Consider the following 22,877-nt stretch of genomic DNA (forward strand, 5'->3'; position numbering starts at 1 on the left):
TCCTACTTAATTTCAAGGAACAGATGGGATCAGACACATTCAGGATAGGGGAGACGGAGCATTACAGACCTCCTTGGCATACAGTCCTACACAGTACTAGACAGAAACCCAGCTGACAAACCCCTACAGTTGCCTGTACATCCATCTGCATGTGCTTCTCTTCATATGGTACTGTAGGGTATAGGAATTCATGTAAGGTCTCATGTTGAACAAGAGGAGGTTTAGGTTGGATATTAGGAAGAATTTCTTCACAGAAAGGGTGGTCAGGTATCATAACAGGCTTCCTGGGGAAGTGGTGAAGCTCCTACCCCTGGAGGCATTTAAGAAACCTGTAGTGTGGTGCTTAGGGACATGGTCTGGTGGTGGACTTGGTAGCATCAGGTGATGATTGGAGTTGGTGATCTTAAGGGTCTTTTCCAACTTAAATGATTCTGTGATTCTATACACAGCTTTGAGCAGAGGTAAGCAATGAGCAGTCTGGTAGTCCCGTCTCATAAAGCCATCTCATAGGTGAACATGGAAGATGGGAGTGAGACAAAGTGTGCCTTAATCCTCCCTCCTTGTTCAAGGGTAACTCACTCTAAGGTTATGACAACTTGTTTACAGCAGAGTTTAGTAGGCCCAATGTTTCCTCGTGGGATTTTCAGGCTGCTGAACTAGGCTGGCACTGGCAGTGATCAGACACCTAATTCTGTTTCTGTGCTTTTGGGAGCCCCTTAAGACATCTATCTGCATCTTTTAGGAACAGGTTACCTGAAAGCTAAGCACTTGCTCTGAGCTGCTTGTATGTGGTTTGTGGTGCAATATTTTCTGTAGGATCCATTTTAGGAGCAGCTCAAGCTGAAGTTCACAGCAGCTGGACAGATGTGAGCCAAAGGAATGTATTAATTGATCCTTGAAGTGAGGCCAAGGATGGGGTCAGGGCCAGAGCAGGACTTGCCCATGGATTGCATAAAGGGGAAGGGCTCGGAGTGCAGACAAAGGGATGCAGCATTTCTGGAGCTGTGCCTTTGACCGGGGGAAAGGCAGAAAGAATGATCACAGCTGGGAAGGCAACACAGTGGGGAGCAAAGCTTCCAGCCAGTGGATGTTAAGCTCTGGAACAGGCTGTGATTTTTAAATGCCAGCTCTACTATGACAGACCAAACCCTTTCCAGCACTGCCCTGCCACCGCAGATGCTCAGCAGCTCTGAGTCACCTCTATGCACCGTGTCTGAGGATGGATGCCAGAAAAGGTAAAACAGAGAAATGCTAACACTTTTGAGAGTCTGAAATGTTGCCTTAAGTTCTTTGGGCGTCAGCATTCTTACCTGCAAGAGAAACAGCCCAACTCAGCAGCTCAGAATAATATTGTGAAATGCAGTCAATTAATGCTTGGAAAGCTTTGTGAGCTATTGAAAGCACCATATAAATGCTAAATATTATTATTGAATTACATTGTGATTGAAACAAATTGATTTGTTAGGAAAGTTTCAATGAATCATATTCATAACAAATTCTATTTAATTTACAACAGTGACTCATTAATTGGCTCTTCTGCTGATTTATTTATACATTCTGCTGAAAAGATAACTGATTTTAAGAATTAGATCTTAAGATAACTTGCCTTCAGAACTGTGGGATCAAGCATTTTGTAAGAAGTGTGGTACTATCAATCCATATTTAGATATCCCCTTTTCCATCAAATTTAATCCTGATGAAGGTTGTGCAAAGCACCTGCAATAAAATTTGCCCTTTTTGAGTTCTCTGAGCTTGCCTGAAAATGTGGTGCCTCTCCTAAAGACCAGCGCTTCATTAAATTTGATCCAAAATTAAATCTAACATTTTCTGATTCTCTGCAGGCTTCTCTGTGCAGGATGATTAGAAGCTGTGAAGTACTGAGTACTGGAAACCCATATTGTTCCTGGATGGAAACCACACATAAATGTGAGTACTTCCTTCAGGGGAACACTTCAAGCTACAGGATGGAAGAGATGAGGATGGCAGCGTGTCCTTGGTTCTACTGTGCCTCAGTTTCCCTCTTCACAACAGAGTCAGGGCTACATCCACATTGTTTTAAAAATGACATAGGACGTTTGGCTAGAAGGCACAACAGTGAGGGGTGGGAAGCATTGCCACTAGCACAGAGTACCAGAGCATGCCCCGCTGGGTGATCTCCTTCCATTTGTTTTGTTCTGCCAGTGCTATTGAAGACCAATGGATTTATCTCTCTTAAATAAATGAGGTCTGAGTGGCCACTGCTTTGCCTCATTCTCTTGCTGACCTCATAGAAGTGTGGACTGGAGTTTATGGCCCTAATTTAATCATGCTGATTTCCAGCCAAGGAGCTGACTGCATCTCCCTTTCCTCTCCCATTTCCTTCCTGAGTAGCTGAACCTCCTGGCCTACCTCACTCTTACTAGCTGTGCTTCAGAGGTAGAACACTGGCTTTGAGGCTGACCCATGTCATCTTTTCCATCACAGGGCCAGCCCTCGAAAAAGACCTTCATCTGAAGGCAGTGACATTCCTGGCCATGCGCTAGCTTGGGGATTTCAGTGGTGGGCTGCTGGCCAGATCAAACACATAGAGAAGACACAGTTGTGTTTCCAAACCAGAACCAGACACAGCTCCAAAGACACACAGAAAGAAACCACCTTCTCAGGAGTGTCCAGGGAAAGGACAAGGAGCAGCAGCGGAACAGGAGACTAGGAGGTGGTAGCATCTCTGTCCTTGCAAATAACCAAGGACAAAAACCAACCAGACAAGGCCCTGGGCAACCTGCTCTGCTTTGTGGTTAGCCCTGCTGGAGTGGGAAGTTGGACTAGATGATTTTAGAAGTTCCTTCCACCCAAAATATTTATATGATTATACCTCCTAACCTGGAAAGGGACAGCAGATTTTCATCTGCTCTCTTCTTCCGTTTTGGCAAGGCTCACTCACAGGTTTTCATCACTCAATATTTGGTTTACTGAATAATCAGAGCTGTCAGGCAGTGTCTCAAGTCCTGCAAATAGTTCTGCAGCTCCCCAGCAGGCAGTGCCTGCCCCTCCTTACCCTTAGGACAGCCTTTCAACAGAGTTAATCCAATTTCAGTATCAGGGACCTGAATTTCACCTTAAAACTGGTTACCTCAGAGGGGTTCATTCAATCAGGAAAAGGAATTTCAGGGAGCTCTTTCCTAGTCACAAAGCCCCTGGTCCAGCATTTCCATGAGCTATGGTAGTTCATATCAAACACTTGTTATTAACAGCAGCATGTTAATGACTGGCTCCAAAGCAAAACACAGCCAAGATTCAGGGGACTAGTATTTAACTGCTGCAGGAAATTGCAAAGAGGGTGTTTCTTTTGGAGGCAACAGGAAGATTATGCTTTTTTTTTCTTTTTTTTTTTCTATTGATGTTGCACTAAGGGAGGGTAGCAGAAAAGATTGGCTGGAGGGAGAGGAGAGAGGAGGCTGGGTTGCAGGAGGGAGGAAAAAGGGACAAGAAGGACAAAGTTGTGCTGTGAAGAGCTTGTCAGAGCACTCTTACGTGTTTGAGCTGGCTTCAGGGAAGAAGCACCTCACTTCTCAGAGAATTTGCCTACTCCTAATCTAAAGCAGAAAATCAAGACTCAGCAAACAGATAAAGGCAAAATGAGATATGAGAAGTTTTTAAAGAGGGCTTCCAAGAGACTGTTAAAGAAAGTGGAAAAATTTGTGTAAACCAGGTGTAACAGGATGACAAATGTCCTGATCACCAGGATCAATAGTGCTATGGTTCTAGACAGAGAGGATCTCCTACACAAAGGATGTCCTCTCTCCTCCTCCCCAGCCTGCGGAGACCCCGTGGGTACCTGCAGCCCACCCACCAGGGATGTGGGAGCTGGTCGTGTGCCAGCGAGGTCGGATAGGGTCACATGGGACTGCACCATGAAGGCTGGCACAGCCTGGGATGCATGTTTAGGACCACGGACACTGCAAAAAACTATATCAGAATCTAATAATTCTGCTACTGTTGGTGTTGCTTTCACTTAGAACCATGGCACCGTCTGGCAGAGGCATATTGCCCATCATTAACACAAAGGTTTCTCAAATTAAAAAAAAAAAAAAAAAAAGAGGAAGGCAAGTACCAGCAATTCTCAAGAATTTTATACTTTTTTTTTTTCCAAGACTGGAAGAAACAAAGTGATACTTCTGAAATAACAGGAATGAGACAGTTAAAGTGTTGTATAAAGGCTGCCTTTAAAACCTCCTTTTTATTTTCTGATCATCATTTTTGATCTTCTTCAATCAAATGGAACATCACTTATGAACTGATGAAAAGAGTTCCTTCATCTGGTTATTAACTCCTTGATGAAAGACCTGTTAAAAGTGCATTGTTCATTTGCAGGACTTTGGAAAATATTGAAAATGAACTAAATTCTTTATGAGTTACGTGGTTTCTTTGCAAGTTTTAATTGGGCACACATATTGGAAAAGCAGACCTGTTACGGTTGCAAAGATGGGAAGAGTGTCATGCAGTTACCATTAAAATAAATGAGTTATTAAACTCCTCATTTCCTTCTTCACTGCATGTGTAAATTCCCCTCTAAATGACAGCGATCTGAGAGGTAGAAGAGACAGCTAGAGCTAAAGTAGGGCTAGCTAAAAATTGAAAATTTTCTATCCTAATAGATACCAAATCATTTGTTGAAGTTAAGACAAAATTTTACACAAAGATGGGGTCTTCCTTGACCAGCAAAAACCCCACAAGGCTGGGTTTTTTGGGCCATTAGCAGTGCAGGCGATCCAGCTCCCTGCTGAACACAGTCCTGAAGCCCAGGAAGCCCAGGTGATATCTGAGGTCTCCCTGAAACCTTACAACCCCACAGCCACTGTGTTACTCATCTTGTTCCCTACAGGGGACTGGATGCAGCCCAGCAGCAGGTAGGGGAGGAGAAAATGCCACCAGAGGGGAGCAGTGGGATCCCTTCCCACCCGGTGGACACCGCCATGGCCAGTGGACAAGGGAAGGGTACAGGACGACACCCAGATGTCTTGTCCTGCTTTAGATGTTTCCTCAGGCAGGGCAGAGATGACAGTTAGGGGCAGGCACAGAAGGTAGAAAGGAATGCACACCTCATCCAGTGCCACTGCTCTTCAAAGGCTTTGGTTTTGGACGTAAAACCAACAGGAGACAATAGGGAGAGAGAAAGGACAAGGACCCAGTCCTTTGCTGAGGTCTCAAGGTTAGAGACGGGCAAGTGTTTCTCTTAACTTTATACCAGAAAAATAAAAAATAAAAAGTCAAGACTTGGACAACAGCCTTTATTCAACAGTGTCACGTCAGAATGTTTCAGTTCCTGCCTCTCTGAAAAAACAGGGTGAAAACAAGAAAAACTTCAATCTTCTCCTCCATATTGGTAAAATGTTTATATATTTTTTGGTATGTTTAAAGCTCATGCTTAGACTAGAAGGCTCCTTAAAATAAATGTAGTCTGCTTTTTCTACCATGAAAATATTTTTAGTTGAGCTAAACATTTGACCCAAATCACTTTTTTTTTCTCACGAGAAGCAAACAAACAAACAAAACCCAACCACAACTAAAACTAATTGCAGAAACAAAATCTTTTTTTCCAATCTCTTTGTTAGACCAGTGTACTATGAAACAACAAAAAAAAAGCCAACTCACAATCACAAGTAATAGCGCAACAGGGAAGGAATACCTGGCCTACATTTAAGATGGTTGACTCTCCTTTATGTGATGCCTTGGATTTCTATTGATCTTGGAGATTTAACCACTCAGCATCTATTAACTTCAGGGCATTAAATGCCCAGCTGTGCTGGAAAAGAGGGTGCTAAGTAGCTGCATTTATAGCTACACTTTCATACATAGGCATTTGATTTTCTCTTCTGAGTAGGTTGGAAAGGTAGGTCGTTTGCCAAATGGCTGTACACATTTTCTTGTTTTGAAAAAATTTGTTAGGATAATGATCGTGGCCCTACTGGCCAGAAGTTGCTTCTATTGTATTTTCCATTTAATTCTGGGTGATTGGTCCTGCAGTGGTGCTGGAATGGCAAACATCTGTACTCTGATCTAATTCCTCCCAATCTGGCCACACTTTTACCATATTAAATAGTGTCTTTGAGGAGAGCACAGAGTTAAAAATAAGATCCTTGTGAAGTGAAAAGCTTATAAATGCTTAAATGCTTTTTTAATAAAAGGAAATTGCTGCAGGAAGTGATTCCTTATATCCCAGGCTCTGTCAATTGTTTCCAATCAGTGCAGCTTGGGGTAGCTATTATCTCTCTAAGCTGTATTAATGTATTTGTTGTTGCTGCCTTTCCTTTTAAACTAATCTATAGGTTAACTTGTGGTTCTGCTGTTTAGCTTGTGGTTTGTTCATCGTAAAAGCTGTTTTGTGGAGTTCCTTTCACAACTCTAATCCCTCACAGTAGCACATAAACATCTCACTTCTCATTCCTCCCTTGACAGTTGACAATTAGCAGGATGTGGTACTCTGAAATGCTTCTCCTGAACCATTTGCCCAACCACTCTTCCTTCCCCTGAACCCAAAGAGAAGGAGGACAGACATTCGTTCACCCTGAGGGTCTGAGCCCTTCCATGTAGAGCCACATCTGCATAGACCTGTGTGCTGATACCCACCACCAGGAGCAGCTCAGGGCATGGCCAACAGCATAAGAAATGGGACACAGGCCTGCATAGAACCCCACAGTGGGCAGCAGTCTGGGGACTACCTGAGACCAAGGTTTGATTTGGATTGCCAGACTTCAATAATCAGCTTTAGGTTAGCTTGCTTCCTCCAGTGAAATAGTCTGTTCTTCACACTTCTGGTCTCCAGAGAATCCTGTGGCAAGGAATCCCATGGATTAAACTATGTATTCAGTGAAAACACACCTCCTCTGAGTTTTCTTTAAGGCTGCACTGACATGAGCACTGGCACAGATTGACAAACAGTTTTGTACAAACTGAGTCAACTTCTGTCTGTACTGCACCAGAAAAATAGCTCTTTATTGACAACAAGTTTTGTACCGAGACACTTGCAAGTGCAGGTGTACGTGATGACGTACAAACAGATGCACAGGTGACCAGACACCAAGAAGTCTTGGCATAGTCACGCAGGACATGAGGGACAAGAAAGAAATGGAGATTTTGTGGGGAATGTTCTACTTTATGGATGCCCTTAAAAAAGAGGCTGGGTCATGCTTCTCGCTGTCTCATCCCATGGAACCATTCGGGAATTGATGTTTCGTGGGCTTTGTTGTTATGTTCTGTAGTCTCACAAATATCTCAGCCCAAGCAGACAAATGTGTTATAATAACTTCTTAACTGGCAAAAAAAAAAACCTCAAGGCAGTAGCTTGTGGCTAGAAGAAAATAAGAAAATCTCTTCCTAAAAGTTTGTAAAAATAATAATTTGATTCAGTGCACCAGGCCAATAAAAGCATGTCACCTCCAGTATTGATGACAAACGTGTCTCCTGCTAGAGGCTGGTACTGATGAATGGACAGCCTCCAGTCCTCAGCCAGTGACTGGATGGTGCCATTTCCAACTCTTCCAGCAGCTTCAGTCAGCCATTTTTTAATAAACTCTATTACTACAAATCGATTCCTGCTTTCCTTGAAAACATGGATTTCAGTCCCTTGGCCATTGAAAGGGACTATTCATGTGAATGAAGGTTGTAGGCCATCCCTTTGGTTTATAGCTACGTACTGTCTGTTGGGCAGTCCCACAGCACGACTGTGAGCGTGCAACCAGCTGCACAGGAGTGCCACAGAAAGAAGAGGGTGCATGTGTAAGTACCACAAGCCAGAATAATCTCTACAGCCTTATAAAGAAGGAAATGTGAAACAGTGCATCTAAGATGGGATACGGACCGCAAACACGCTGTTCTATCATTGAATGCCAAAGGTTGATTTGCATGCCTCATTTTAAATAATTAAACAGCAAAATGGTGTTGCCATCTGCCAATGTCCATCTGGTGGAGGGAACACAAAGCCCTGAGTGAGAAGCTGTCACCGAGCAAGATCCACTCAGTAATACGGGAGATCCCAGCAAGCAGCTCGCAGATGCCTTGCGGTGCTGTCATCTCTTCGTCTCAGAAATAGCTGGCAGCCCTGATAGCCCCTGTTTAAACAAGGTTACTGGTAGAGCATGTATCCTTTCCAGTACGGACAGAAAAGTGGCTTTGTAGCATATCCACACATTGCAATAAATGTTTTGTCATCACAAACGCTATATGGCATTTGTAAATGCAGGGACATGCCTAGCTTCAATACCCTTGTTCAACTGCGGCTACACTCATCCCTGCAGTGTTAAAAAAGAAAAAGAGCAGCCAGAAAGAGGTCTAGAAGGTGATGATAATGTTCTGAGACACAGAAAGGTCTCTGTGAGGAAGGATTCAGAAGGTTCAGACTGCATTTTACACAAGAGAAAAATAAGAGGTGACCTGAAAGAGGTAGCAAAACAATGAAAAGTGCAGAGAAGGCAACCTAGACATTCTCAGTTACCCTTTCAAATACCTTTTCAAATGAGAGTGAACAGCAACCAAGTGAAATTAAAAATACATTTTATACACATCAAAGGGAATGCTGGGGCTGGTTCATGGCTAGTTGTTATTGTGGCACAAAGCAGATTTGTTGAACTAGAAAATTGCAGTAAAGTATTTTTCTTGATGTTTCTTTAACTTCAGGAGCTCATTTGTTTTAGTAATGTTATAGAGTTCAAAGACATTTGTACACGTATTTAAAGCATGCACAGCTATATAAGCACAGGTACCAAACCACAGAGGATATTGTCTTTCCAGCTACATGCCATGCTAGTGTGAGTAAAGCCCATTCTGGGGAAGAACCATTTCTTTCACCTGACAGTAGATTCCATCAGGGACTACTGCACAACTGCAGTAGTGACTCTCTGGACAAGCAGAATTGTAGGCCTACATTTACAAAGGTTTACATTTGCAGAGCATCCTCAGTCTCCCTTTGTAGCACTCCCACAGAACCTTACTGCTACAGGGCACTGAAAAATGCTAGCTGGCACTAGAAGCCGATGGGAACTGAGGGCACCTGCCCTTTGGCAAAAACAGGCTCATCACTTTCCAAAGTCAAAATAATACAGTGCTATTACTAGCTGTGATAAGGAAGGAGCTTATTCTAGCAAAGAATACATCTTTCAGTATGCGCTCCCCCACTATTATCTGTGTTGCAAGAATGCCACAGCGCGCCTGCCACTGTGTAGATGGGCACATAGAAAGAGATATCTCTGCACCAGATAGCATCACTTCTTATTGAAAACGGCCAGCTGAGTGCATTTCCGCACATCACAGTGACAACAGCTTCATCCAGTTTCGGATTCCCATCTTACAAACCCAGCGGCATGACACTGGGAGGGGCTAGCAACTGCAAACAGATGGAAAAAGTAGAAGTGGCAAGGAAGTCTTTGAGGTTCTCTGTGAGGAAATTTGTGGGGATTCTGTTTTCTTTAACACTGTTCACCTGTAACCAAAGGAAACGGACAGGTGAAAGCAAGTCAAAGCTGTTCAAGTCTCTAGTAGTCCACTTTGCACCAGGCATGCAATATTTCTTCCTGAAGTTATAAGGAGAGAGATCACTGAAGCAATGTTGGAGAAGTCTGTTAGGCTTCAGGGAGCACAGCACCTGTGCTGCTCTGTCCCACTATTTTATCTATGTATTTACACATCCACACTCTAGCTTTTTGCTTTTTTTTCATGCAAAAATATAACTTCATATTTCCAGAAAAGAACAGCAAATCTTGTTGTCATTTTAAGGTAATTGCTGTTGTTAATTGAGGTTCAGCCAGAGCGCAAGTGGTAGTCAATCTTGTCCCGATGAGTTTTCTTTCTGAGCTTTCTGGTTTCTTGGCCTCTAGTTGCCATTGCTGGGGATGAGCGGACTTCTTCCTCCTGCAGAACAAGCATCACTGCTGGTGCTGTAGGAGAAGCTGCATCCCTGGCTCTAAGTGAAGTGAGCCTGCTGTGATGTATTTTAAACCATTATAACAGTATTTGGCACTTTCCATTTAAAAGGCAAGTGCTAAAATAAATTGAGGCAACTTCTTGTTTAGATACTGGAAAGTTGCAGGATAAGGAAGGAAAAAAGCAAAACAAAGCTAAACAACCCAGACCAGCCAGAATCCAAATCTGTTTAAAATCTCCCCTATCTATTTAAGTTACTGTACTAGCTCAGCTCAATATCTAAAACAAAGAAAATGAATTATGGAACAGTACGAGGAGAGCTTGTTAATTTTCCCACTGATGCGCTGTGAAATGAAAGCTTTATTCTAAGAATATCATATCCTCAGGGCTCTGTCTGGAGAGATGCTGACAAATACAAATGTCCTTACAGTTTTTCTTTTATTCTTGCTTTATGGTGTATTCCAGACAGATTTCCAAAATGATATATAATAATATATAATCTGTAGTTGTGGTTTGGTGGAGTTCAAGGCTGTGATTTTCCAGGACATAACCATGCCCTGTTTGAAAATGGAAGATCAAGTGCATGTAATGAAAGGCAGATCAAATTCTGGAAGAATTTGTTTATTTCTTAATCAATATTAATATATGTGACTTTAATTTTTCAGCATCTTTTCTCCTGTTACGTACCAAAGGAACAAGCAGCTTTACATTTTTATAGAGTCTTTCATCAAGAAGAATTCAAAAGTGTTTTACAAACCTTGGACAAAATTCCTCTTTGATCAACACTGAGAATCTCTTAATCCGTGGTGCAAATCTCCTTTGCACTTTCTGTGCCTTTTTCTGCACATAGGACTTCCATCGATTTCTGCAGGAATCGTGTGTGTGAAACAAGTGCAGAATGTGTAATGGCAATCTGCACTGCAGATAAAAAGGAAAAAAATATTGTACATGTATGGATTCATTGCCCATCACAGAAACACACCACTGCTAGATTAGACCTTACTCGTCTTATATTAAAATAAATAAATAAATAAATAAATCTGGTCTTACTCTCTAACTATGAAATGTTCTGTGGCGTTGCAGAATAGGATGTTCCTTAAAGAAGGAATGCTAAGCATATTTGTTCCTGTACAGAAATTTACTTTGTCACAGGGAGCCTTCACTTCCAGGTCCTTTGAATCTCTTCCTAAAAGCAGAGGGGAAGGTCTTGCTGCCAGTTCCTGGTGGTCAGCTGCTCTGAGGCAAGTGCTGTGGGTGCAAGAACCTTTCTCAGCCCTAACCCTCTTTCACAGCAAAACCTCTTGGACCCTGCCTATTGCAAGCAACAGGAGAAGACTCCCATAATTTCCAGAGCTTCAGTACTGTATGTGTGCGAACCTTGCTGAGCTGGATGCTAGTTTTGAGTCTTGAAAAGTCCCTCTGGAGATTCCTGCAGAAATTTTAAATTTGGAGATGCCCTCCATATTTTAGTTTTCCTGTCTGTAGCTAAATCAGGAGGTGCAGAGAAGATGCAGGAAACTGAGTTTCCAAAACTAATTCCAGGTTTGACTGGGGCAAAATCCTGAGTTATCTCTGTTTGGTGCAGCTCTTTCATCCTTAGAGCTAATGTTATGTTTCTGATTGGGGTTTACAAATGCCCAGGAACGCTTTCTTTTTCAATCATCAGAAAATGGTGAGCAACATCCCACTGAGGTGAGTAGAGAAACCAAAGTTACCATTAATTCTGCAGACACTTCTATTCAGTAATCAAGATTTCAATCCTTGTGTTGAACTATAAATCTCAGGCCATGTCATTTCCTACTTTAGTAAGACATTGTGTTTCTCATGAGAAGAACCATACTTTTTAATAAGAAAATCATTCAGAATTAAATGTCCCTTAGGGATGCTTTTTGAAAAAGTAAAACAACTCACTTGCAAAGACAGGTGTAATAATGTGATGAGGGATCTTTTAACTACTTCACGTATCAATGTGAACAATATTGATTTATCTCAAAATACAGATCTACAGAGTCGTGTTAATTTATCACACTGGATGAGCTGCCCCGATGAGTTTATCCCTGTGTTTAAACCCCTTTCCCTTCCAAATGGTGGAGATTGCTGTTTAAGTGATCACTTTTCTTTTGTTTCTTCCTGATGATACATCTACATCTGAGTTTGTATTTATGCTTTTAACACGTTTGCTAACAGGGTTGCCAGTAGTATTGACACCACTAGCAGCAAAAGTTCATGTTCTATTAGTGTTGTTAATCACATGTGTTAGAAACATGATTGCACAATGCAAATGTAATCCTATCCACAACTGCTTTCCTTTGAATTGCCAGCCTAAAATAGCCCTAATCACACACTGTAAACTTAAAGGGGGATAGAGGTCAGTAGGAACTCATTAGGAACCCTTTCTTCAAGTGTCCTTGAAAGCCCCAGGCCTAGCAAAGCCCTTGCCAAGGTCGACAAGCTGAGCCCACACTCTGGTTGCAGACCATGAGGCAGCAGTGCAAGGTACTGCTGTGACATTGCTCCTCTTCTGGAGTCCTCACGCCAGCCTCTGAAACTTTACCTTCAGTTCTTCAACTTGCTTGACATTTAGAGGGAAGATTTTGAGGAGAAGCTGTGGAAATCTTAAGTAACACGATGCAAATAATTAAAGTTAGTGATAATTTGGTGTTTTTCATCTTCAAAGTGCTTTACAAACATTAATTAGGTGTGCTCAGTAAAACCCTGTAGAGTCGAAGCCACTCAGTCCCTGTCTTCTGTGAAGTGACTTCCTTCACTGTTCCCTGCACACTATTTTTAGTACCTGCAAAAGCTTGCCTCACGTTTCCTTGCTTTCTCTTCACATGGCACACACCTTTTCCGTGATGAAAGCCATACCGGCTTAGTAATGGGGAAGGGGAGGAAGGTTTTAAAATTAAATAGTCTTTTAAAACAGCAATTAGCTTGGATTTTCCTGGAAGAACTGAGGCATATGAAGATCAGAGGCAAGGCTCCTTCGTACCTTGCACAGCCTCCAAGCCTTCAAACCTTCCGTCCCCTTTGAACATGAAAAGCTCTGTTCCAGGCGCACCAAGAGGTGGATCTGCGGGCTGATGGTCAGCATGAGTGTGCATCCCACTGTGAACAAAGCCGTGGCGAATTTCAGTGCACGCCCAGCTTCCAGGTTTCCTTGCCCAGTAACGGGCCTAAAAATATGGCCGCAGGGAGGAGGATGTTATCTTCATGGCACTGACACCTCTTTGTCACAGAGCTCTGCTTCTTCCTCAGGTTCAGGAATACGTCCGTCTTTCTGGAGTCTCGTGTCCATGAGGAGACAGACTCAATATTTCTTGCAAATTGTCTTTTTTTGGGACACAAATAAACAAATTTTGATTTAGATCTTTTATCACAGCTGCTCTTCTTGCAAGACTATCTGCTCGGCCCTGGACTCAGTAGGCTCAGCTCCTACTCCGGGAGAGCTGCTGGGGTATTCCCTACAGAAGCAACCCCATTCTCCCATTGCCTTCCTCTTTTCCTTTGGTAACTGCTACAACAGATGTGTTCAGCTTATTCAGTGCTGTTCCCAGACTATGTGGCTGGGCTCCTGATGACCTTCTTCAAGCATTACTTTGTTGTAGTCATGGTGTATGTTACCATGCTGTTCAGGCACCAAATCTTCAATTGACTTACCTGCCTGCCTTTCATCAACCTGGTATTTCCTTTCCCAAAGTAATGGGATAGCCTTCCTACTACAAGTGGGAACACACAAACAAAGATGGAGACTTTGTGGATCTCAATTCAGGAAGTGCCTTCTGAAAAGAAAAAGGTGTGTTTTTTTCTTTTTTCTTTTTTTTTCTTTTTTTCTTTCTTTCCTTTCCTTAACTTTTTATTTTTTTTCCTACCTGTTTGTAGAGAGGACAAATAAGCAGGTAGTCCAAAATTATCTTATTGATTCAGTCTGGCCAACCCAAAAACTAGTAACAATGCACAGCTCTCCTGGTTGCGCACCAGCCTGTGAAGAAAAAGCCCAGGGGACAGCTGTGTTCCTGTTTTTCTGTATGGCTTCACAAAATCACTTTTCTTCTCGGTGTCTCGGGTCCCCACATGACAAGGTGATGAGGGAATAAATGGTGGAGGGTGGGAGAGGAGCAGAGGTGAATTGCCAAGTTCATTTAGAAAGGCACCACGGAGGCTTTGCAAATACTTACAGATTTCCCAACCATTGCACTACGTTAGATTTTACTGCTTCCCATTAACAATAGCTTGACATCACTTCCTGGAACAAAAAGAATGTATTAAACTAAGTATTTCCTTTATAACATGTAGTTACTCAGCTACTTATTTTTGGCTAGCAATGCTAACTTGAGCTCTTGTTTTGACTCCATTTCCTGACCAGCCCCAATGTATTGTCTGTCTTCGAGCATAATCTTAAAATAGTCTAGTTTGTCCTCTGGGAAAGCAGGCACTGGTGAATTTACACACTTATCTTGAAAATGTTTAGATCTTCAGAACTGTTGCAGAAAATATTTGCTGTGCAATTTATGTTACACTTGAATCTTAAAAAAAACAAAAGGAAAAAGTAGTTCATCAAAAGAAATTGTATTTGTTTAGTCTTTCAGATATTAGTTGTATCTCTACAGAATTACCCGAAACTCCAAAAGAAAACAACATACCTCCCCAAAATGCTGTGTAATAACGCCCTGCTGTGTGCCTGTAACAGTCTTATGCATATCACTTTGGGTTTTCTACAGGAGCATGAGGTGCCTGGCATAAACAGCTCCAGCTTCAACACTGGGAATGCAGCTACTGAATGAAGTCCCACGAAATTGCTTCATAACAATATTTTTTCATTGGTGAAAATACATGATTTGGTGACAGTAACATGGTTTGAAAATTTCTGTGGATTATATGTGTTACTGCAAACACTGTTTTCTGGTAAAAACAAGTTGAGCCTTTCATTTTAGTATTGGAAAAAAAAAATGCTACTTCTGTTCTAACATTTCCTTCAATTTAATTTTTAATTTAAAAACTTCTGGATGCTGAAGACACAGAAAAAAATATTTAATCTGAGGCTGAAGAAAATGTTACAGCTAACTTAAAATGGTTACCAAAAATGCTGGAAATCATTCATTGCAGGTCAACTGCAAATTAATTTCTCCCATCATTTTTCAGCCTAGCTAGGAAAAATCAAAATGTCAGTTATTCACACAGCTCTGCTATTGATTCTTGTCATTGTTCTTTATCTGATGGCTTCATATAGCAAAGCAAGGCAAGCTGGAGAAGACAATGGGGACTTAAACCTATTGTAACTCCAGTAGGATTATATGGGCTTACATTACATATTTGTTTGTCTCACCAGGCCTTCAGTTACAGCCAAGGGGCAGTTATTTCTTAATAAATCAATTGCTTGTGATCACTTGTCCATAGCTTTTCCTTTTCACAACTCCATGTAAAGGATGTCAGCATAAATGAGAAGAATGCCCCATTAAGTTCATAATACATAAGACCTTCCAACTTCACCTCATCATTAAAATCGTTACAGACCTCCAGAGCCGTCTTTGAACTCACCTTGCTTTGCTAGATAAAGGCCAGCAGGTGAAGAGTCACAACAGCAACAAACACAAGCAAAGGAGATTTGAGAGAGGTTCTATTTCAGAAAATGATTATTGTTCACGTAATGCCATTTCGGGGCATGGCATTTTATAGGCGACCAGGAGGGCAAGCATTAAATACAAAGGATATTTTTTTAAAAACCTCAAGTGGGATTTTTGTCTGTTTTTGACTGTTCATTCGCAGTTCCAAGGATGCTGCTGTGAAGAGCTCTTCCAGCTGTGAGCCATGAAGCACAAGTGGTGAAACACCCATGAAGTCAAAGGTTTCAAACTTCGAGTTCATAACAGCAGTGTTGACATCTGTGCTGCATCTGAAAGAACATTCCCACCACATGGAGATGTTGTTGGGTTTGTTGTTGTTGTTGTTGTTGTTGTTGTTGTTTTCCTTTAATAAAAAGCCCTTTTCAAAGACACAGTGGAGGCATTTTCTCTGGGAGACAGCAGCGTGATGTCCAGCATTCGTCAGCAGCAGACTGCAGTCTGATGAGACAGAATATCTGAAGTGACTTTAAACTCAGACCTCACGTGTGATTCCATCACCAACACCTGCAGGGGCCCACAGCCATGCACAAGTGCTCTGACAGGCATACACACAATTAGTGTGAACTGGAAGAGGAGTTACTGGGCTAAGGGGGGATATCACTGAGCAACTCTCTTCTGAAGGGATTCTTTGCAGTCCATGAGTGGAACAGTCTTTTAATTGGAAGAACCCCCAATATTTTTTTTGTCTGGTCTTAATTAGTGTGTCCTTAGTCCTTTGCCAGCTTCTGCCTGCTGAAGCCTTTGTCTCACCACTTGAGACATGCAACCGAGAGATGGGAGTGGTTTTGTGAAGTTCTACTTTGGAAAATTCAGAATTAAGCCTTTATAAAACACACTTTCCACTCTGAAATGCAGCATGAAAATGTAGAGCTCCACTTATAAAGCCAGAAGTATTGTTTTGATTAAATACCTGGTTAGTCATTTAGCATCTCTCTACACGTTGTGCCATATATCTGCATAATTTAGAGCACAGTAGATATTACACATGTGGATATGGGGAGGTTTTAAAGTTTTTGTGGGCTTTCTTGGTTTTATTCACTGCTTTATCACTATACTTTTTCCTGCCAGGCTGATTTCTAAGCTCCGCTTTGTCTTTTTTAGGAAAAATATCACAATACCTTAAAATATCATGATATTGATCTCAAATAACATGCAGCTTGACCCTGTAGAGACTCCTTTGCCTCAATAGCAGGAAAGAACAGGTACTGCATGGCAGCTCTGCCCTATCTCACTCACCTTCCATAGGAGTAAGTCCTGCACCTCAACCAATAAATAAAGCATATTATACGGTTCCTCTCCTTCCTCCTCTCTTTCCAAGAACATCGCCTTGCTGTTAAAAATTACAGCAAAACTGCATCCACTTTTCAAGCAGAGACCTCCAACAGCAGAAAGAGCCTTCAGGGAGGATGTCAGGCGAGTGATGACCTTCCTCGTGCCAGGCAGTGGGGATGAGAGTGGAGGCCACAGCGGTTTGTGCCCTGGTTGAGGTGAGGCTCCTTGGAGAGAGGGTGACAACCTGTGGCTGGGACCTCAAGGGAAAGGTCAGGACCGCTGGGGGTGGCAGGGGGATTTCCACTTGATCGTTTCTTGTCTTTTCACTATTTCCATTTGTTGCTTAAGCATCCTTCCAAAATAGTGGGGTTTGGGTTTTCTCACCAAATATGTATGTTTGATTTGCCTCCTCCTGAGCTGCACGGTGCCTGGGGATGGAGTGTGCCAGCAGCACTGGCCGGGCCAGTTTTTGAGGAGGCAAAGCAAAGTTTAGCCTGTCCTGTGGAAAGTGCAGGGGACAAGCTGCTGGGGACATGCAATCACCCAACATGGAGCCTGGAGATGCCACCGGGGTGAGCACTTCTGCTCTGAGGAGAGCTGTGAAGAAATGCTTTTAGTGCTGACATTTAAGGTCCCTTCCAACTCAGACCATCCTATGATGCCGCAATAACCATATCAGTTGCTGTGCCAGGGTCTGACTCCCCGTGCCGTTAGCAGCTGGAGCAGGGAGCAGCACGGAGCAGAGGCACAGCTAATGCAAAGAGGCTTCTTAAGAGAGCATGTCTTTTGTACCGACTCCAGGGGAATAATGTCACCTGCCCAGCCACCAGCCCCACTTTCCACAGCGCCTGAGTTTTTCTTTAGAAGTTTCCTATTCAAGCGCTCAGCTTGACCAGGGCTGACCTTGCTTAGCTTATGAGATGTAACAAGATCACTGCCTGAGGTATGAAATGACACTGGAATGGAGGTCACGATCTTACGGAGAGCATCTTCTTCCTCTGCTGCTACGTCTCCTCCTGGTTCCCCTGCCCCAGCATCCGACTAATCAGGCAGAAACAAATGCACCACGCTTGTAGCACACCGCTGGCAGAATATAAAAATCTGTCCTTTCGGCTATTCAGCCATCTCAGTGGTACAGATTTTTTTTTTTTTAATGTATATGAATCCAAAGATCAAGCAGTTCCTTCTTTTTAAAGATTTTTTTTCTTGTTGCTACTTTAACAAAAACTAAAAGTGTTTTCTATAGCTCTGTCTCTGCAAGATGCCGAAACAGATTAACAGACAGATGAACAGACAGTGGCTTTTAAGCAATGTGGACAGAACACCAAATCAATCACTCTGAATGAATAATACATTTAAGAACTGCAGCAATAGGAACAGCAGAAAATTCATCTGCATCTACACTGAAACTACCTGGACCCATTTCAAGGCGGAATATTCTGCAGAAAGTACAGAAGATGTTTTTATTTTGGTATTTCAAATACAATAAGAATGAATTTGTGTATGTGTCAGTCTGTCACACAGTAGATAGGGCTGGTTCAGTGAACGGGTATTGCTATGTAAAGCTTTAGATCAAGTTACGGAGAATATATATTTTCTTTTTTATTTACATGATATTAGAATAGCACAGTATACAAACAACATTCATAAGTGACTTCTCATATGAACTGCTATAAAAAACCCTTTCTGTAGGGAGCCATGGGTTGAATAATGTTTTTACTGTGATGCAGTCAAGAATGAGCTTTAGAAGCCAACTTAGCTGGATAAACTTAGAGATAAATCAAGTCCAAATAAAAATAAAAAAATAAAAAACTCAAATACAGGTTTCAGAAACAAGCTAATTGACAAAAGAAAGGGGGTAAAGAGCCCCTCCGCTGAGTTAAACCAGACTTGGTTCCATGGGGACATTTCATTTGCTTTGTTTATTTTTATCATTGAAGCTAAGCTGCCTTTCTGAGGGGAATGGAAAAATGAAAAGCCCCAAAGGCTGTTAACATTTTTTGTGGGGGGAGAAGACTCTGCTGTGGGTGGTAAATGCAATCCCCTTCTGTCATGGGAAAATTTGTAGGAAACCCTGAAAGAAGGACCTCACTGTTCTCACTCATCTGCTGCGTCACAGTAACCTGTGTTATAGGAGAACATAAGGCTGTTGAGTTGGGTAAAGATTTGTTTGCCCATGTCTGTCTAACAGCAATTAACTTAGGAAGGTTGTCACAGAATAAACGAGAAGGAAACAGCCACCATTCATCAGCTGGTGGCTCCCTGGTACAAATCCTGCTTTCAGAGCTCCTGCAGCAGAAGATTAAGAATGATGCAATACGTGGATTGCAGCAGTCATTTTATGTTTGCCTGCAAGTTCAGGATGGCAGGGGAATAGATGACATGGGCACACTCCTGAGCCTTTCACTGAAGCTGATTTCTGAGCTTTTGAGGGGCTTGGAGTAGAAAGGAGAAGCCTTCGCTGGGTTAATAATGACCCTCCTAAGTACATGGTTGGACAACTGGGTCTAGAAACACACCAGCAGCTCCCCAAGGGAGGAGCAGGCAAGAGGCCAGTAGTGTCGTCTTCTTGTGGTGACACCTGGTGGGATAGAAATGGCCACTCTCCTCTGTGTGTGTGTCCTGGGTAAGGATTTAGGCTGCTGCCTGCCCTACAAGGAAGGCTCGGGGACCTGGCTGGTTGCAGGTTGTCTGTACTCTCCATTACTGGGCCTTGTGCAGCCCCCTGTTCTAAACCAGATGTTCTAAACACATCTTAAACATGTATTCTTCACCCATTATTGAAGTGGCAAGACAAATCAGAAGCTGTAGCTCATATTACCCTGGGTACCATGCAGCGTGGCATAGCCTCAGGTTCCTAGGAGTGTACTGACCAACTGCCCCTGGGTGCTGCGGAGAGTACAGGCTCACAGCTACACAGGACCAGGAATCCACACAAACCAACATGACAGATCCCTCTGAGGCTTTGCCAGACTCTTGAGTGGCTCCTCAATCCATGGGAGCTGTAATTGAATTATTCAGTGCTGCCCAAAATGCCAAGTGTGCTGTGGGAAGTGCATGTCATGCACCTCCAAGCCTTTGCATTGGCTCAAGAACATCAATCTACCGAGCATCAGGGATCATCCCTGCCTTCTTAAAATACAGCAAGCCTTCACTTCCTTCTGTCCACATGTAAGAATGGGTGAAGGCTGATTTCCTCTCCTGAGGGGTAATCCCACAAAACATAAGGGATACAGAGGAAGGGATGTGGCCAGAGACACACAGAGACCTGTTCCTCTTAGGACACTGCATGTTCCTCATGTACTGGACAAGGAGTAATCTTCCTGGGAGCAAATTAGCAATGCCAAAAATAACGCTCCTTTCTCCAATCCCCTATTGCTTTAATTCTCTGCCCATCAGATTTAGAGCCGAGAATCTGAGCTAGCGTATTTGTGAAAAATAACCCCCCCAAAAAATAGAGAAAAAGGAGAAACACAGTCTCTGCCAAGTGATGCAGGTTCATTCCTTCACGTTTTTATTTAAATGACTAAAATCATAGAGATTATCATTTTTTCTCACCTTTGCAAATGGCTAAGAAGTTGCATTAGTGCTCAGAGTCTTCATAAATCTGAAGAAGAAAGGAAAAGTCAGTTTAAAGAAGAATTAGCAGGACTTCTGCTTTCCAACTTCTGCATCCTCCTAAAATGATGGCAACAGAAAGAGAGAGAGAAGTAACACACAGAGTATAAGCTAAACAGTTCACACATTCTCAGGCAAAATTAATTTCTCATCTGCTACTGAGGTCTGCAATGTCTCTGCACTCCAGTACAAGCTATGGGGAGACAAGGACACTTTTTTTAAATCTCAGTCAGAGAAACACTTTTCTCAAGAGATCAAATGAGCACTAATCAGGAAGAATGTTTGGTTATTAAATGCATCATTGAGCCCTTTAAATATCACTCGTTGGGTCATAAATTCCTATTAAACATAGATAATCCATCATTGTCTCATGCAGATAGGAGATAAAAATAGTAAGAGGTTTGCCAGCCCTTCACCTCTGTCCCTGAGTCTCTCCTTCCACACACGTTAAGACTGGTGATACTGCTGTAATCTTCAACCCAGCACTTTCTCTGCACTTCATGCTCTCCTCACTTATTTCTGCTTGGGGTCCTCCTTGCATCGATCACACACTCTTGTTACCCTTACTCTATCCTGCTCTACACACAGGTCTCAGCTTAACCATGTGCTTTCCCAAGCTGGGTGTCCCTGATAACAGCCTACGCACCACCACCATTGCAAGCTGCTCTTAAATGTTTTCCTTCTGTCTGGGAACACCAAGCTTCTTTGGGAAGGGAATTCCCAAATACATCAAATGCAGCCGGGCTTCCTTCCCTTTGTTTCGCCTGACAATGTTGGTGCACATGCCCACAACAGGACATGACATTTCTGGTTTCTTGTGTTGTAAGAGAAGACAGGAAGGGCATCTGCAGAGGGAAACCTTCAGCCTTGTTGTTTAGTGTATAATTGTACTCGTGCTTGTGGAGAGCTTGCTGCAGAGAAGCAGGGAAAGCTAGCTGGCTTCCCGGAGTGCGTGGGAGGCCATGAGTAGGTGGCAACTAAAAATTGTAACTGAGTTCGGAGGGTTTGGAAGTCGTTATTACTATTATTTTGGACTCTATGGCAAGATTACAAGTCTTAACTGTTGCTTAGCTGTATGTAACTTACCTACAGAAATGTGTTATTATGTATGCTTCTCATAAATGAATGCTACTTCAAGAATAAGAAATTACTGATCATTCTGTTCAGGCTAAAAGATTTTTCCTTTTCAGTCTCCAACAGGGCTTTGGCAAGATGATTTTAAAAATAACTACAGTTTGCAACCCAGATTGCATTCCCTGCCAGATTATAATGATCACTTCAACCAGGGCTGGGTGAATTTCAAAATGCTTACAGGCTCAGTTCAAGACAGTGCCCTCCAGTCCATGATATTTTTAGCGATGGACAAACCCAAAAATTTGGGTGGTTATCCAGAGTTCATCTGTACTGCCCAAATGCCTACAGTCTGCAAAAATGGGCTGGAAAGTGTTCAAGGAAGATGGGTTTTGCACTATTTCCAGTACTGCCTATTTCTGCTCAGGTCAGGAATCCTAGGAGAAAAATCCTCTTTCTTCATACTCTCTTGCTGCACTTCTGTTTCCAGTCATAGCTGAAAAGTGCAGAGTCTGGCAAACAAACTTGGAAAAGAAGATGAGGAAAAAAAAATCTAAAAGGCAAAATGATGGTTCATGTTTGGGTGGTGGTTCAGTTATGTACCTATGGTGGGATTCAACCTACTGCTACCAAAAGAACTTTGCATTGCTGATCACAACAGAAGATCTGTTTCACGCCTTCCTATTGATATAGGCCCAAATAAACTTTGATTACTGAGGCAGTACCATTATAGATAGGAGAAAATTCCTCAAGGATTACAGCTTCCTGGCAGTTTTTGGTAGTTTGCTTTTCTTTCCTTCCATGTCAGATACCAGCCACGATATAAAACTGTTTTGCAATAAGTAAATGAGTATTTAATGTCTTTCAGGTAAAGAACTGTGAGCTACCCAAAACAATTAATGACTTTAAGCTAAATTAACCCCCAGCTTAAACTTAAACAATTTCAGTGAAGTTGTACCACCAGGCAATCAGATTTAATCTAGATTTAATCTTTTGATTTCATGTAAGAGTCCTGGCTATATGAGATCTTAACAACTAATCAGATCAACTGGCTTTTGGGATGAGGCTGTAGATGGAGAGCAAAGATGGCAAAGATGGGTTCCTGAATACTAAATGGGCACTCTGAAAGAATTTCGGAAGAAGTAAAGCTATCTTAGGCCTCAATGAAGAGAGCCTGAAGTGATTGTGCCATGGGAAAAGACTATCATGCCATATTCCAGGAGATTTCTAATGATACAAACTTAGCACTTTAAGGCATAACTTGCTTCAGGTCTTTGGGATATGAGCCCTTAAATCTAAGAAAACAAAGAGGCATTCTTGTTTTCTTCCAAATGGCATGTGCTTTTTAAATCTTTGCATAAATACTGAAGCATCATACTTTTCTTCCTGAGCAACACT

General features: G+C 42.3%; 1 long non-coding RNA gene across 1 annotated transcript; it reads left to right on the top strand.

Moving 5' to 3' along the window:
- Positions 1–806: 806 nt before the first annotated feature.
- LOC310894327 lies at positions 807–15,949 on the top strand. The gene is made up of 3 exons (XR_014579812.1): positions 807–1,235; positions 1,842–1,926; positions 14,616–15,949. It is a non-coding gene; the product is annotated as an uncharacterized lncRNA (long non-coding RNA).
- The last annotated feature ends 6,928 nt before the right edge of the window (positions 15,950–22,877 follow it).

The sequence above is a fragment of the Anser anser genome, assembly GCF_964211835.1.
Source record: "Anser anser genome assembly, chromosome: 2".
NCBI lineage: Eukaryota > Metazoa > Chordata > Aves > Anseriformes > Anatidae > Anser > Anser anser.